This window comes from Rhopalosiphum maidis, chromosome 1 (assembly GCF_003676215.2).
Source record: "Rhopalosiphum maidis isolate BTI-1 chromosome 1, ASM367621v3, whole genome shotgun sequence".
In the NCBI taxonomy this organism is placed as follows: Eukaryota; Metazoa; Arthropoda; class Insecta; order Hemiptera; family Aphididae; genus Rhopalosiphum; species Rhopalosiphum maidis.
Genome location: NC_040877.1, coordinates 45,464,794 through 45,477,238, shown reverse-complemented (window position 1 = coordinate 45,477,238; position 12,445 = coordinate 45,464,794).

The window sequence follows — 12,445 nt, the reverse complement described above, 5'->3', positions numbered from 1 at the left end:
TCGTCACCACAGATTAGTCAGAAAATGTTGGGGAAAAAAAACATAAAAAAAAAAAAAAAAATAAAACTAAAACATTATCACCCCATCGATGGTATCCAATGTGTAGGGTTCGCGCATTGTTCACCCAAATCCGCATTATCCGAAATAGGGTCAAGATACCACCCTACCACCACCGCACACTTTTGCACTATTATTATACTCCGACACAGCCGAGTCGGGATGCGACATCTGCAGCAGCGATAGAAAATTTCCTCATATACCTATTACATATATGTATTATATTGTATATATGTGTTTGGACGAGATCGAACGCTCGTTGATTTACAGAAATCGTCCATTGTTCGCAGTACAATATCCTCCACGTCACCCGGAAACTTACGAACATTATACAAGCGTGGTCCGACTATTATTAATTATAATAAAATAAAACATTATCTTATTGTGTATATATATATATATACACCTTAAGTCATTAACCTTAGTATTACGGTCATACTAAACAATAAATTAATTCGTAATTAGTTATAACTTATAATCATAGTCAAGTTATAAATCGATATGTTATTTCATTTCTGGTAGGTAGAAAGATAGTTTAGTAGTTATGCGTAAGAGCAAAATCATCTTAGGAAATAGTTTTTTGAATGTAATATTTTGGAAATTCAAATTCAAAAATTGCAAAAAAACAAGTTGTTAGTCTGAGAGTTTGAAAAAATTGTATGTCAATATTAATTATCGCGTTATCAAATTGTTGATAAACGATACTTTAAAATACGCAGCATGAAAAGTACATTCACCAAGAGTTAAAATTAAATTCAAACGTTCGTGCTTTAATTTTCTCTATATCCCATAAGGTTTTTTTAAAACCTCTGACAAAAGGATAAAAAAAAAAAACCGGAATCCATAATTGGATTTTTGAAATTCGTTTATTCGAAATCATGCCTAGTACCGTCCACGTACTATACCCGGACTGCCGCGATGACTATATAATAATAATATTATAATATCACGTTTTCGTGCAACCACTCTCTAAATGTTTACATTTCCTTCGTTGTCGTCGTCGAGGTTGACGGACAATTTGAAGGAGACATCGACGGTGTATATTGTTATACGATTGTTTGCGTTGTGCGTACCTAAATACAATATAATATATAGTATATGTAGATATTATACATATATGCATATATGTGCAATATGTTATCATAATATATATTATTATAATAAAATAATATATATATATATATATATATTAGCTGAGTAGTTGTAGTTCGCTTTTCGTTTTATTCTCTGAACAATGTGATGGCGGGCGACGTTTGAAATTTAAACGATTAATATTATAATATTATGTATATGCATATAAATCGGTTAAAAATATGATTTCGAAAAATGCACATGAAAGCAAAATTTAATTGAGTGAAAACGCAATACATACCTATATATATATATAAATATATTATTCGGTTTAAATGTTTAAAAGTAATATACAATGTTATGTCGTGCATATATAAATATTATATAGTTATCTCGTCGATAATTTATTATAATATCTTATATATGATACTGTACGATTTATATTATAACTAGCAACACTGATGTGACATTCAACGAGACTGTTTTGTATAGATATCTAAGAAATTATAATAATTTTAAATATTATTTGGCAAAATGTCAATTTTGTCAATTTCATCGCTCTATTATAATTTTTGTCCTCCAAACACGCTTATGGTACTATTTGATATTTTTTATACTCAAACGGTATTGCAATTTTCTTACTGACTCGGGGAGTGTATAATATGTAAAATGGTGGTAAGAGCATCTTAATCGTGGAAAGTTGAGTTAAAATAAAATGTGCACGGTAATATTAAAAGAATAATCACTTTAGAAATCAAATATATTATTTAGGTACATATGGGTTTTTTTGCAATAAAACCAAAATAAATTTAAATATTAAAGAAGGGTATTTATGTAAAAGTATAATACAATTTATAATATAAGTAGGTAAAGACAAAGAGTTTATCTAATAAAATGCATAGTACATATTAAGTATAAAGTATACTTATATAGCTCATATTATACTATATATATAACATCGATTTTTTTTTTTAAATAACTTATTATATTTTATGTTATTTGGTTTTATTATTTTACATAACACAGCTTTTTATTTGCTTCTATAAAATAATGTCCTATAATATCAATATTGAAAGGAATCATAAAAAAATGATAATAATAATAATAAATCGCATTAATATAAATAAAAATTTTAAATACGATAAAAAGTGTATATGATTTGCATAGATTATACAACTTTAACTTTTGATTAAAATATATTTTTCTAGTTGGGCCTAAATTTAAAATAAAAATCAATTAAATAATAATTTAAAACAAATTGACACAGAAACAAATATTTTAACAAAATTATTTAGTTAAACGAGTTCACATGACTGTATAATAATAATTGTAATTGTTTATGGTAAAAAGTTAACAATAATAACTTATTATTAATAAAATATTATATAAATAATTTATAGTTGATGTCCAATCTATTATATTATAATATAAAGAACAGTTTTCGTCGACGAATTATATACTTTTCAAGACATGTTTATTGTCATATTTGATTTTTGAATAAAAATCAAATCATCAATGTGCCCTTATAACAGTAATAGTCGCTATGGTGGGTGGACCTCGACGGGTGACATACTACTCGTATAATGTTTAAAAATAGTAACCTTTGGAATTTAATAAAATATCATAATAAGTTATTTCGGTTCTACGACCTAACGTATGTGTTCCCAACCTCCTCCCTCACATCGACATTTAGAATTCTTTTTTTGGAAAATATTTAATACGCAAACAACGTAAATATTTATATATTTCTATATAATATGTAGTGTTTTTGGCTTTTCGTCTTTTCTTCACAATTTTAAATTTTCTTAAAATTAATCCATACTTTATTTTTCTGAAAATACCTTACTATTTTATTAAAGTAAAAAATAACCGTAAACGATACATTTTTTAGTTGAAGTTCTGCAACCCCAAGTGAATAAAACAAAAAGGTGAAAAAAAGTCGAGGGTGAATATTTTTATTTTGAAATTGCGCTCGTATTGCGCACGCCCTAAACTATAGGATAGTAACGAAAAAAAGGTCAATAGTCAAAACGCTCAAAATACGTTTTTCAAACACGCAGTCTCCGAAATTGTATTAAAAAATAATATGAACAGTATAATATATTATGTAGCATATAGACAGCAACGGATTAATGTTTAACACACGTAATTACTAACTAATCCAAATGTGGTTACGTTTATCCTAATAATATTGTTATCATATGGAAAAAGTGTTTGTATAAACATTTAAAGGAAAACAGGCACGTGAACCGTCGACTATACGCCGACCCCTTTATATAGTAGCTCTTTCAGATACAGCATATTGAACTATTTAGATCCGGAATATTGTTAATGGTAATATTTTGTTAATGTATAGATAGAAGATAGAATATATTAAAATATAATTATTATGATATGTATATAAAATCGTATATGATTGAAACAATTTTGACGTACATCGTATAAACACGCATACATAATAATGAGTGTGGATAAAGCATTAAATAATGATCTCATCGCGGCATCCAAGCGATTAATTATTATTCTTTTTCTAATGGTTTAAAATATTATGTTAATGAAATATAATATTTTTAATGCACTTCTATACACTTGTGTTTTTGTGTGCTTTTTAAATATCTAAAAGCTAATTACATATACATATATTTATTTAGCCGAATAATCGTACACGCCAGAACTGTTCGATGTAAACGTGTCTCCGCAACCGATTTGAATTTCGAAAGTGTTTGCGGTCGCATATAAAATATGATATATTGACATGCGTTTATATACACGAGACGATCGAGTTTGAAATAAAACGTCATTCAAACGCGAATAGTGAAATAATAACACACATTATTATATTATCTATAACGGGTAAAAACACGTGACGAGTCGCAATTCCATCGCAAGTACCATAATATATTATTTCAGTCTGCGGTGGCACAACACCGACAGTGGGCGTATGACGCGTATAATAACGATAATATTAATATTATTATACTCCGGGCCGGACGATTTTCCATTTCGTAACGGTTCTTATCGCGCACCGAAAACGCGCCGTTCAAACGGTCCTGCGAGGAAACCTCGTGAAAACGTTATGTAATTATCATCGCCGTACCCGAAGGCCTATCAATATATCTTCATCTGCACCAGGTGGGACAAAACCCGTGCGCGTCTCTGCATCCGACCGCCGCTACACACACGTAGAAATACATATTGTACCGTACCCATAACATAACGAGAAATACAACAAAATGTGTACGAACGTTATGAATGTTATGATATTATTATGTGCTGCAGCAGTTCGCCCCGCGGTCCAGGTGCAGCATTGTAATATGTATAATACGGAGGAGGATATATTTACACCCCAAAAAAGGAAAGGAAAAAAAAACAACAAACAAACAATCATCATCGTATCGTCTAGATATTATATATTATATATTTATAACATGTATATGAGTATATGAGTATAATATGGCGTGCGTGTCGTGCGTTATACTTGCGGGCGGGCGCGGGCCAAAAACTCGACAGATGTCGGTCGGTCTCCCCGATTTATGCTTTATATTATCATTATTGCGTACGACATGCAGCACGCACGACGTCCTATTGCTCTCTCAGCCACCCAATCAATATTATTATTATTATTATTACATTTACGACGATAACGTCGTCGTATGTACAACTAGTTCGGAGCTTTCCCCGGGGACATTGACGAACGCCGAACAGCTACGATGGCAACGACGTGGGAAACGCCGATCTTTTCTGCCGCTGATCGATGTAGATCACCCGTGATCGCACAAACGCGGTACACGCAATGACAGTTTAGTATAATAAATCAGTGTTAGGATCTTGTTACTAATGCATTTTATAGATTATTCCGAAAATTGGTTAGGTAAGTTACGAGTCTTTGTTTCGTGGCATGAGCATTGTAAACATGAAATTTTGCCTATTTAGGTTAAATACGGCATATTTTGACTTTTCGAACTTATTACTTCACAATTCTTATGTATTTTTGAGTTGAGATCTCATTCGAACTTTGATTTTTGATTATAGAATGACTGGAAAAATTAAGTCCTAAATCATTTTATTTGAATTACCTAAATATCGCAGCAGTATAATTTTTATTTAGTGAATTTCACGTGTATAATATATATATATATATATATAATTATATACATGTTAAACAATGTAAAACCCATTTTTTTTTTTAAATTCATTTTAAAATTGATTTTTGTAATAAAAAAAAATAATAATTTAAAACTTCATCCTTTTATATTTTAAAACATTTAAACGGTACATATTTGAATTTTTTTAAGTGCTCTAAAATACGATACCTAAATTAATGACTATAACACAACACACTAATACGGACTATACGCACCTTCAACAGCGACACGGGGGGGCATGGTTGGTGGAGATATCCACGAATTTGCGTTTGTCCGATTTCCTAACGGGCTCAACCTTGGGAGCTGTGTAATGTAACGTGCTCGTACAATACTATAAATCGTATTATTTTATTTTCGTATGTATTTATTTATTTATGATATTATGATACCTATATAATATACAACTATACACTCAAATAATGGCGTAATTCACTATCGCCGGATTTCACTTTGTGTACGATATAATATAATGTGCCTATAGATAGGTATAACTTAGTCACAGATAATCGCCAACGGCTATTTTAGAGCAGTGTATTAAGGTAGTTATATGAATTTATAATATATGGGCGCCCACGTGTTCGCGGACATTATTCCTCTGTTTTTTTTTTTTTTTTTGTTTAAAAAACATCTTTTAATATTTTCGAAACTATTATTAGCCATATATATTGTGTTCACGACAATGTGGTCTATTCCATTCACATTTCATATGTTTTACCATCATAATATAATATAATATATAGCATTCAAGATAAATTATTAAAACTGGTAAGATATTATTATACTCACTATATTTACACCGGTTTTAGTAACAATAATAATTTACCCATACAAACACTCAACATTAATGTACATTTTTCAAAAAATACTACATCGTAAAAATAAATTATTTTATACAGGTACCGAAATTTATTTTGTCTACAATTCACCAAAATAATAACGCATGGTAATATTTATATGCGTTCAACTATTATGGATACTGAAAAATAAAGAATACATTTCATGTTTTTTGTGATAAACTATGTGATTACTAATTGTTTGTTATACATAACAATTAATAGTGTGCTATTGCTATACTGTATACGTTTATGCGTATAATTGTATTATGTGAATTAAAAAAAGAAAACATAAAAAATTAGAGTGCATTAATTTTCTATTGTTAGAATGTCAATATGATTTATACTAATATTTACTTGGAATTAAAACCAATAGTTCTGTACTGTACTTAAATCCGCTTAGTTACCCTTATTTTAACCCCAGATTTAGGGGTTGGATAATGAATTGTTGACATGACTAAAAATAAATGTGAAAAATATATCGTGAAAATCCACCATAAATATATTGATTAATTGATACTTCTAAAAAAATATAATGTATTTCGGTCTATGCACGTGAAATATTGTATACATTATTTATCCCAAAACATGTAAGTATAACACAAGTCACGACTCACGAGACATCCCTTACATATATATTATATATATATGGTATTTTAAAAATACCTAATAGTTTTAAATGATAATAATTGATTAATGTTTTGTACGGAATTATTTAATGGGCGGTAATGTACAGTCCTAATCTCCGGAACTTCGCAACTTCGTGAGTACCAAAGATTTTTTCACGAATTCAAATCTTAGCACACGTTTGATGCCTCCGGGTGGATACATTTTCCTGATGTTTCACGTACATGACTCTTTAGCAATCATTATTTGTACTGTCGGAACAACTATATGTGGAATAATATGTGTTACACACAAAATATAATTGTATTGGCCGCCAGCGACAGAGCCATTATAATAAGTGAGAAAATAGCTCTCTAACGACGTGCATTTGCTATTTGCAAATATAATATATACAATAAAAATAATACATTTAAGGCGTAAAAGACCATCTGCACCATTCGGAGGACTTCGTCGGATGAAAGGAGAGAGACCCCGGATGACTCATTAAGGATACGCGACGGATTTATGTCCCTCCGAGGAAACGACAATTAAAATCGATCTACAAAAGGGGATGATAATATTATATTGAGCTGGGGACTAGAGATTTCCCATAATACAATAATTGAGGCCTTTGTAGACGAAACGATAACATTTGCATGGATGCCAGAAACATAAACAAGTAAATTTTCAAACCACCCGGCGATATCGGTGCGTGTTGATTACGATATCTGAAGTAAATTACAAAGTTTCCCGCGACTTTTAGTAATCATTTTTATGACACTACCGGGACTTGGTCTTATAATTTTCTATACGTATATTAGTTTGTTTACTATGCACTTAATCCTATTTTGGTTTACGATGCGTACAATATATAATAAACCAACATCAGAAATATTAGTTTTCATAAATCATTGCCGCTTAAATGTCGTAACGACTTATGTGCCGACAAAGATGATTTAAATTTTTTCAAGAACCGCAGTGAGCAATACATAGCATCTATAAAATATTTTAATGCGACATCATCAACTATATATTTTATAAATTGTATAATAAATAATAATATTATATATGTTAGTAGTGATGAGTGTATTTGTCGTATCCAAAATATTGTTTTATTTAATCCCTACAGTATTGCGTATTCGCGTGTAAGTACCTATACCTATTAGTATTTATAGTAGTCTATGAACTATTACATCATATAGAGCAATTATATTATAAGAGATATATTTCACTTAGACATTTGGTCAACTTTATACGATATGATTTTCTGGGAAAAATAAACAGTATAGTTTACAATGTTTACATATCAATAAATGATTTATTATAGCTTTGCAAATACATAGTGGTTTTCTCATATCTAACTACTTTTATTTTTTACAGTTATTGATATGTTGCACGGTAATATAATATCGTGAAACATGCAAATCAAACCATTCAAATCCTGTTGACACTCGACGGAATAAGAGAATATTATTGAAAGTAATATTTTTTTTTCTAATCTTATAGGATAGGTGTTATGGTCAATCAAGAATAATTTTACTGTTGAGTTAATAATTGTTTCCATTTTTATTATAGTGATAGAAATAATAAAATCGTATGATACAATTATATGTGTATATACAATCGTGTGTACAATTACTATAACACAACACAACAGCGCGTATAATACATGTACGTACCTATCGCGCGTGATCTTTTATTCTTATAGACTTGGACGTCAGGAGGTGTAAAATATAAACTTACAACGTGATAGAACTCGAGTTAATGAAATCTTTAAGTATGTCATTATAATATTATAAAGTATACACTTACGTAAGGTTGTGAGAAATGTGAGTTTAAAGTTGTTATACGTATAGGTTAACATTGTATGTTGTTATTACAGCAAAAAAGCTAAAATATAAATTAAATATTAGCTTTAATTTACTGATGTCATAACGTACCTATATCATAACTGTAATAAATTTGTCAGCAGTCAGCTAGTTTTCTATCGACATATTGTACTTAGAAGGTATGATAGCAACCACTGTTTATAAAATGGATATTACGACCAAGCTAGGTGTATCTGTTTTCAATATTATTATATTTTAGAAATATTAGTTATATGATGAGATGTGGTAAATCATTTTGAATTATCAGTCATTCCGTTTTTTTACAACATATTTTCACATTTACCGCATCGTTAACGTCATTACCATATTATTTAAGTCTCTGCGTGTAGGTACCTAATTGAAACATTAAGACAAAAAGCTAATATCGTTTACAACGCATAAGAATAATAAATAGAAGCAAATGTATAATACCACGGTATAATTTATCTATACCATAAAATAATAAAGTTTTTCGTATTTTTATTTTTATTTAGTATAAACCTTAATAGTAAGCATGTTTAGTTTATGACTTAAGTAGTTGAGTATATTTTTATCGTTCCAAGTTCCGGCTCACAGCTTTCGGCAGTTAATCGTATATATATATATGTATATGAAACGTAGTTAAACATTCAATTATATAAAAATGACTATGCATATTATTTAATATTTGATTTTTTTATTTGCTAAAAAACAAAGATTTTATTGAGTAACAACCTATTTAATTTTACAAATATGACGGTTAAAATGCAATATTTTTGTTTCTTATTTATTGTAACTAATTAATTTTTTTTTTTAATTATTGCGAAAATATATATTTGAAACACTGATATAAATGCGTGGTGATACCAAAATGATACCATTTATCTTATCAAAACAAAAATAATAGTGTAAATTGCTTACAAGTACTAAGTATTATTATTATATCGTTTATGGTCACAATTTCTCGTGCAAGGATGATGTTGGTATTTAATGAGTAAACCGAATTTTAATTTAAACTATGAATATACACATATATCATGGATGAGACAGATCTAGAAATTTAAAATAAAAGAAGGGGCAGTAACAATTACAGTTATAATTTAAGTATATACATAAAATATTATAAATAACAATAAAAATATGTTTTGATAACAATAATATTGACAATTTCATATATGTATATATATATATACGTATACTAGACAGATGGATTCTAAGACGTGCAAACCATTTATTTTATAAATAAATATAAAATAAATCAAATTTCCAAAAGTATTTTCCCCCTGTATTGGCGCCCGTGAAGAAAGAACCGTGATATTATCCTCCGTCGGCTCCATCAGCACACCGATCATTGTATCACGACCTTCTGATTCCTTCCTGCATTATAATATACACACATTACACATTGTAGTATGTCTAAAAACTGAAATTTGTGTGCATGTGTGTGACGCGTGTGTCATATTGTACCCGTCCCAGAGACGCCTAAACGATTAGAAACACCTCTGCCGAAGAAAGTGCCTGTACCGTCTAGACTCTCGAGTCTAGACGCCCGATGTGTACCTACAAAATATGTCTCTGTAAAGTGTAAATAATAAGCCTTCCATAACTAGATAATATTATTGTAACTATGTCACTGGCTGTCGGCGTTTAACAGCACCGGAAGAAACGACAACAATATTACTTAAATAATAAAATACTATATCATTATATTATATGTACAGTGATAGAAAATGGACCCGGTCGAATAGACACCGTTTCGCGTCACATATTATTATATACACACGATGGTCGGCACTACACATGACGACTATGGCCACAATAAATTATACGTTTCTGTGTGTAAGATAATATTTGTAACGGTTGTTGTACGAATTGAACGAATCGTAGTAATTACCTATGCGTCGTCGAGTGTATCCGGTCGAAGAGAACCGACCGGGTGGACACTGGACAGAAAATGCACGAAAACATCCTACGAAATTTCGTGAAATTCCGGTAAACGTTGTAGAGTACCTACCGCGGAATAACGAATATTTTAATATCCGTATTTTACACGCAAGCCGATAATATATATAGCCTTGTTTGAGCCGTTATAGGACTCGTCGACCTGAGCAACCTGATTCACCGTAATAAATATTTTACTATATTATTATATTATACAGAAGTTTTGCAAAAGGACATATTATTTTAACTGTTTAGGTCTAACATGTTATTATCTCTAAAAATCTTCAGAGATTTGATTGGACAATTTTCTAAATTTACAGTATAAGATACGGTTTAGGTATGTAGATTTTCAAAAATTAAAAAAAAAATACTCATTTTTGTATTCAAATACGTACGAGTATTCGTAAAACACATTATTTTTAAAGGTATTTTTAACACTTTTTCATGCGAATACTAGTATTAGTATTTGAATACTTTTTTTAAAGTATTTTTTACAAGACTATACAGAACACACATACGTTATTGATATACGGGTAGTTGCAATATATGGTTTTGTAATCGTATCCACGATTTTATGTACGCGATTGCGATTGTTATTAAAAATCTCGAATTCACTCTGTCGCGAATAAAATATCCCCGTCGCATATTTGTTCTATCGTGAAATTACAATCTTTGCGGAATAAATCCAAAATAAACGAGGACGTGTTATAGGTTTACCGCCAGCCATGACAACTACAATGTGAGTATTTCGAGTGGCGTGTTGTGGTTTTCGAATGAACTGCACAACTGCAGCGCAGAGGTATACGATTTCCGACGACCTTCTGAGAATTGTAAATCTCCCTGTCGGCGACGCGCGGCGGCGGAAGTCGCCGTCAGACCCGCAGACCGTATATACTTGACACACTCGAGGGTGTGTGTTCTAACGCCCGCCACACCCTTCATAATAATTATGTCAACGTCACTGACAAAGCGAGGCGCACATAGTTGTTATTATTCCGTGCTCTATTCCGATCGAAAAACGCATTTCTACGAGAACAATATTGTAGTTGTATAAATCTAACGCGCGATCGCGATAATCGAAAAACGGGTTTGCTTATCACCGCCGAGACGATGTCGGTGTCTCGAAGACGCGAATGTTCGGCAAAAATATTCCATAACGACGTTCGGTAGCCGTTGTACGCCGATGATTGTAAATGCGGTCTTCGAACGAATTCACTGTATTCTGCCCATTGTCGGCTATTGTACGTTTGTGAGAATATGAGTAACGCGCGCAAGTGAAAATAACGTCAAAATCGCTGTAATATTGTCAATAGCCCGTGAGATTTACTTCACCGCTGCAGATGAGTAATGCTAACGCACTGCAGTTATTTAAGTATACACACATGGCCAAAATCGATATTATTAGAAGGCGAATAGATTCGCAATTAGGTGTGTATGGGTACACGACAAAGCTTTTAAAATCTATGTTTGTCGATGGCATAGTAGATTTAAGTGCCTATATTACTATAGCGACAAGGTGTGACTTTACTTTACGACAAATATATATATCGCTAATTTTACAGGGTGATTCACCGAGTGCCTCACTCTGGACCCGTTTTTTATTATTCAATTACGCAGTGATAAAACTCTGATTTTCGGGAGTTTTAAATGTACGACTACTTAGAGGAGATATTTTCAAATTAATGTATTGATTATTATTGATAAAAATTTACAAATTTCTTTCATTCAAACGAGAACTATACAGCATATACATCATTTAACATGCATGTATAAATTCCAAAAATTAGATTTAAAATAATTGAACTGTTGAAGAAAATAAAGGGATGAGCGTAATTGATGAATCACTCTGTACATTATAAATAGTATCTTTTATCGATTATAGCACGTATGTTGTTGCAACTGTACATCACACTCATGTATTCTTCAGACATCAAAGATTCAAAGG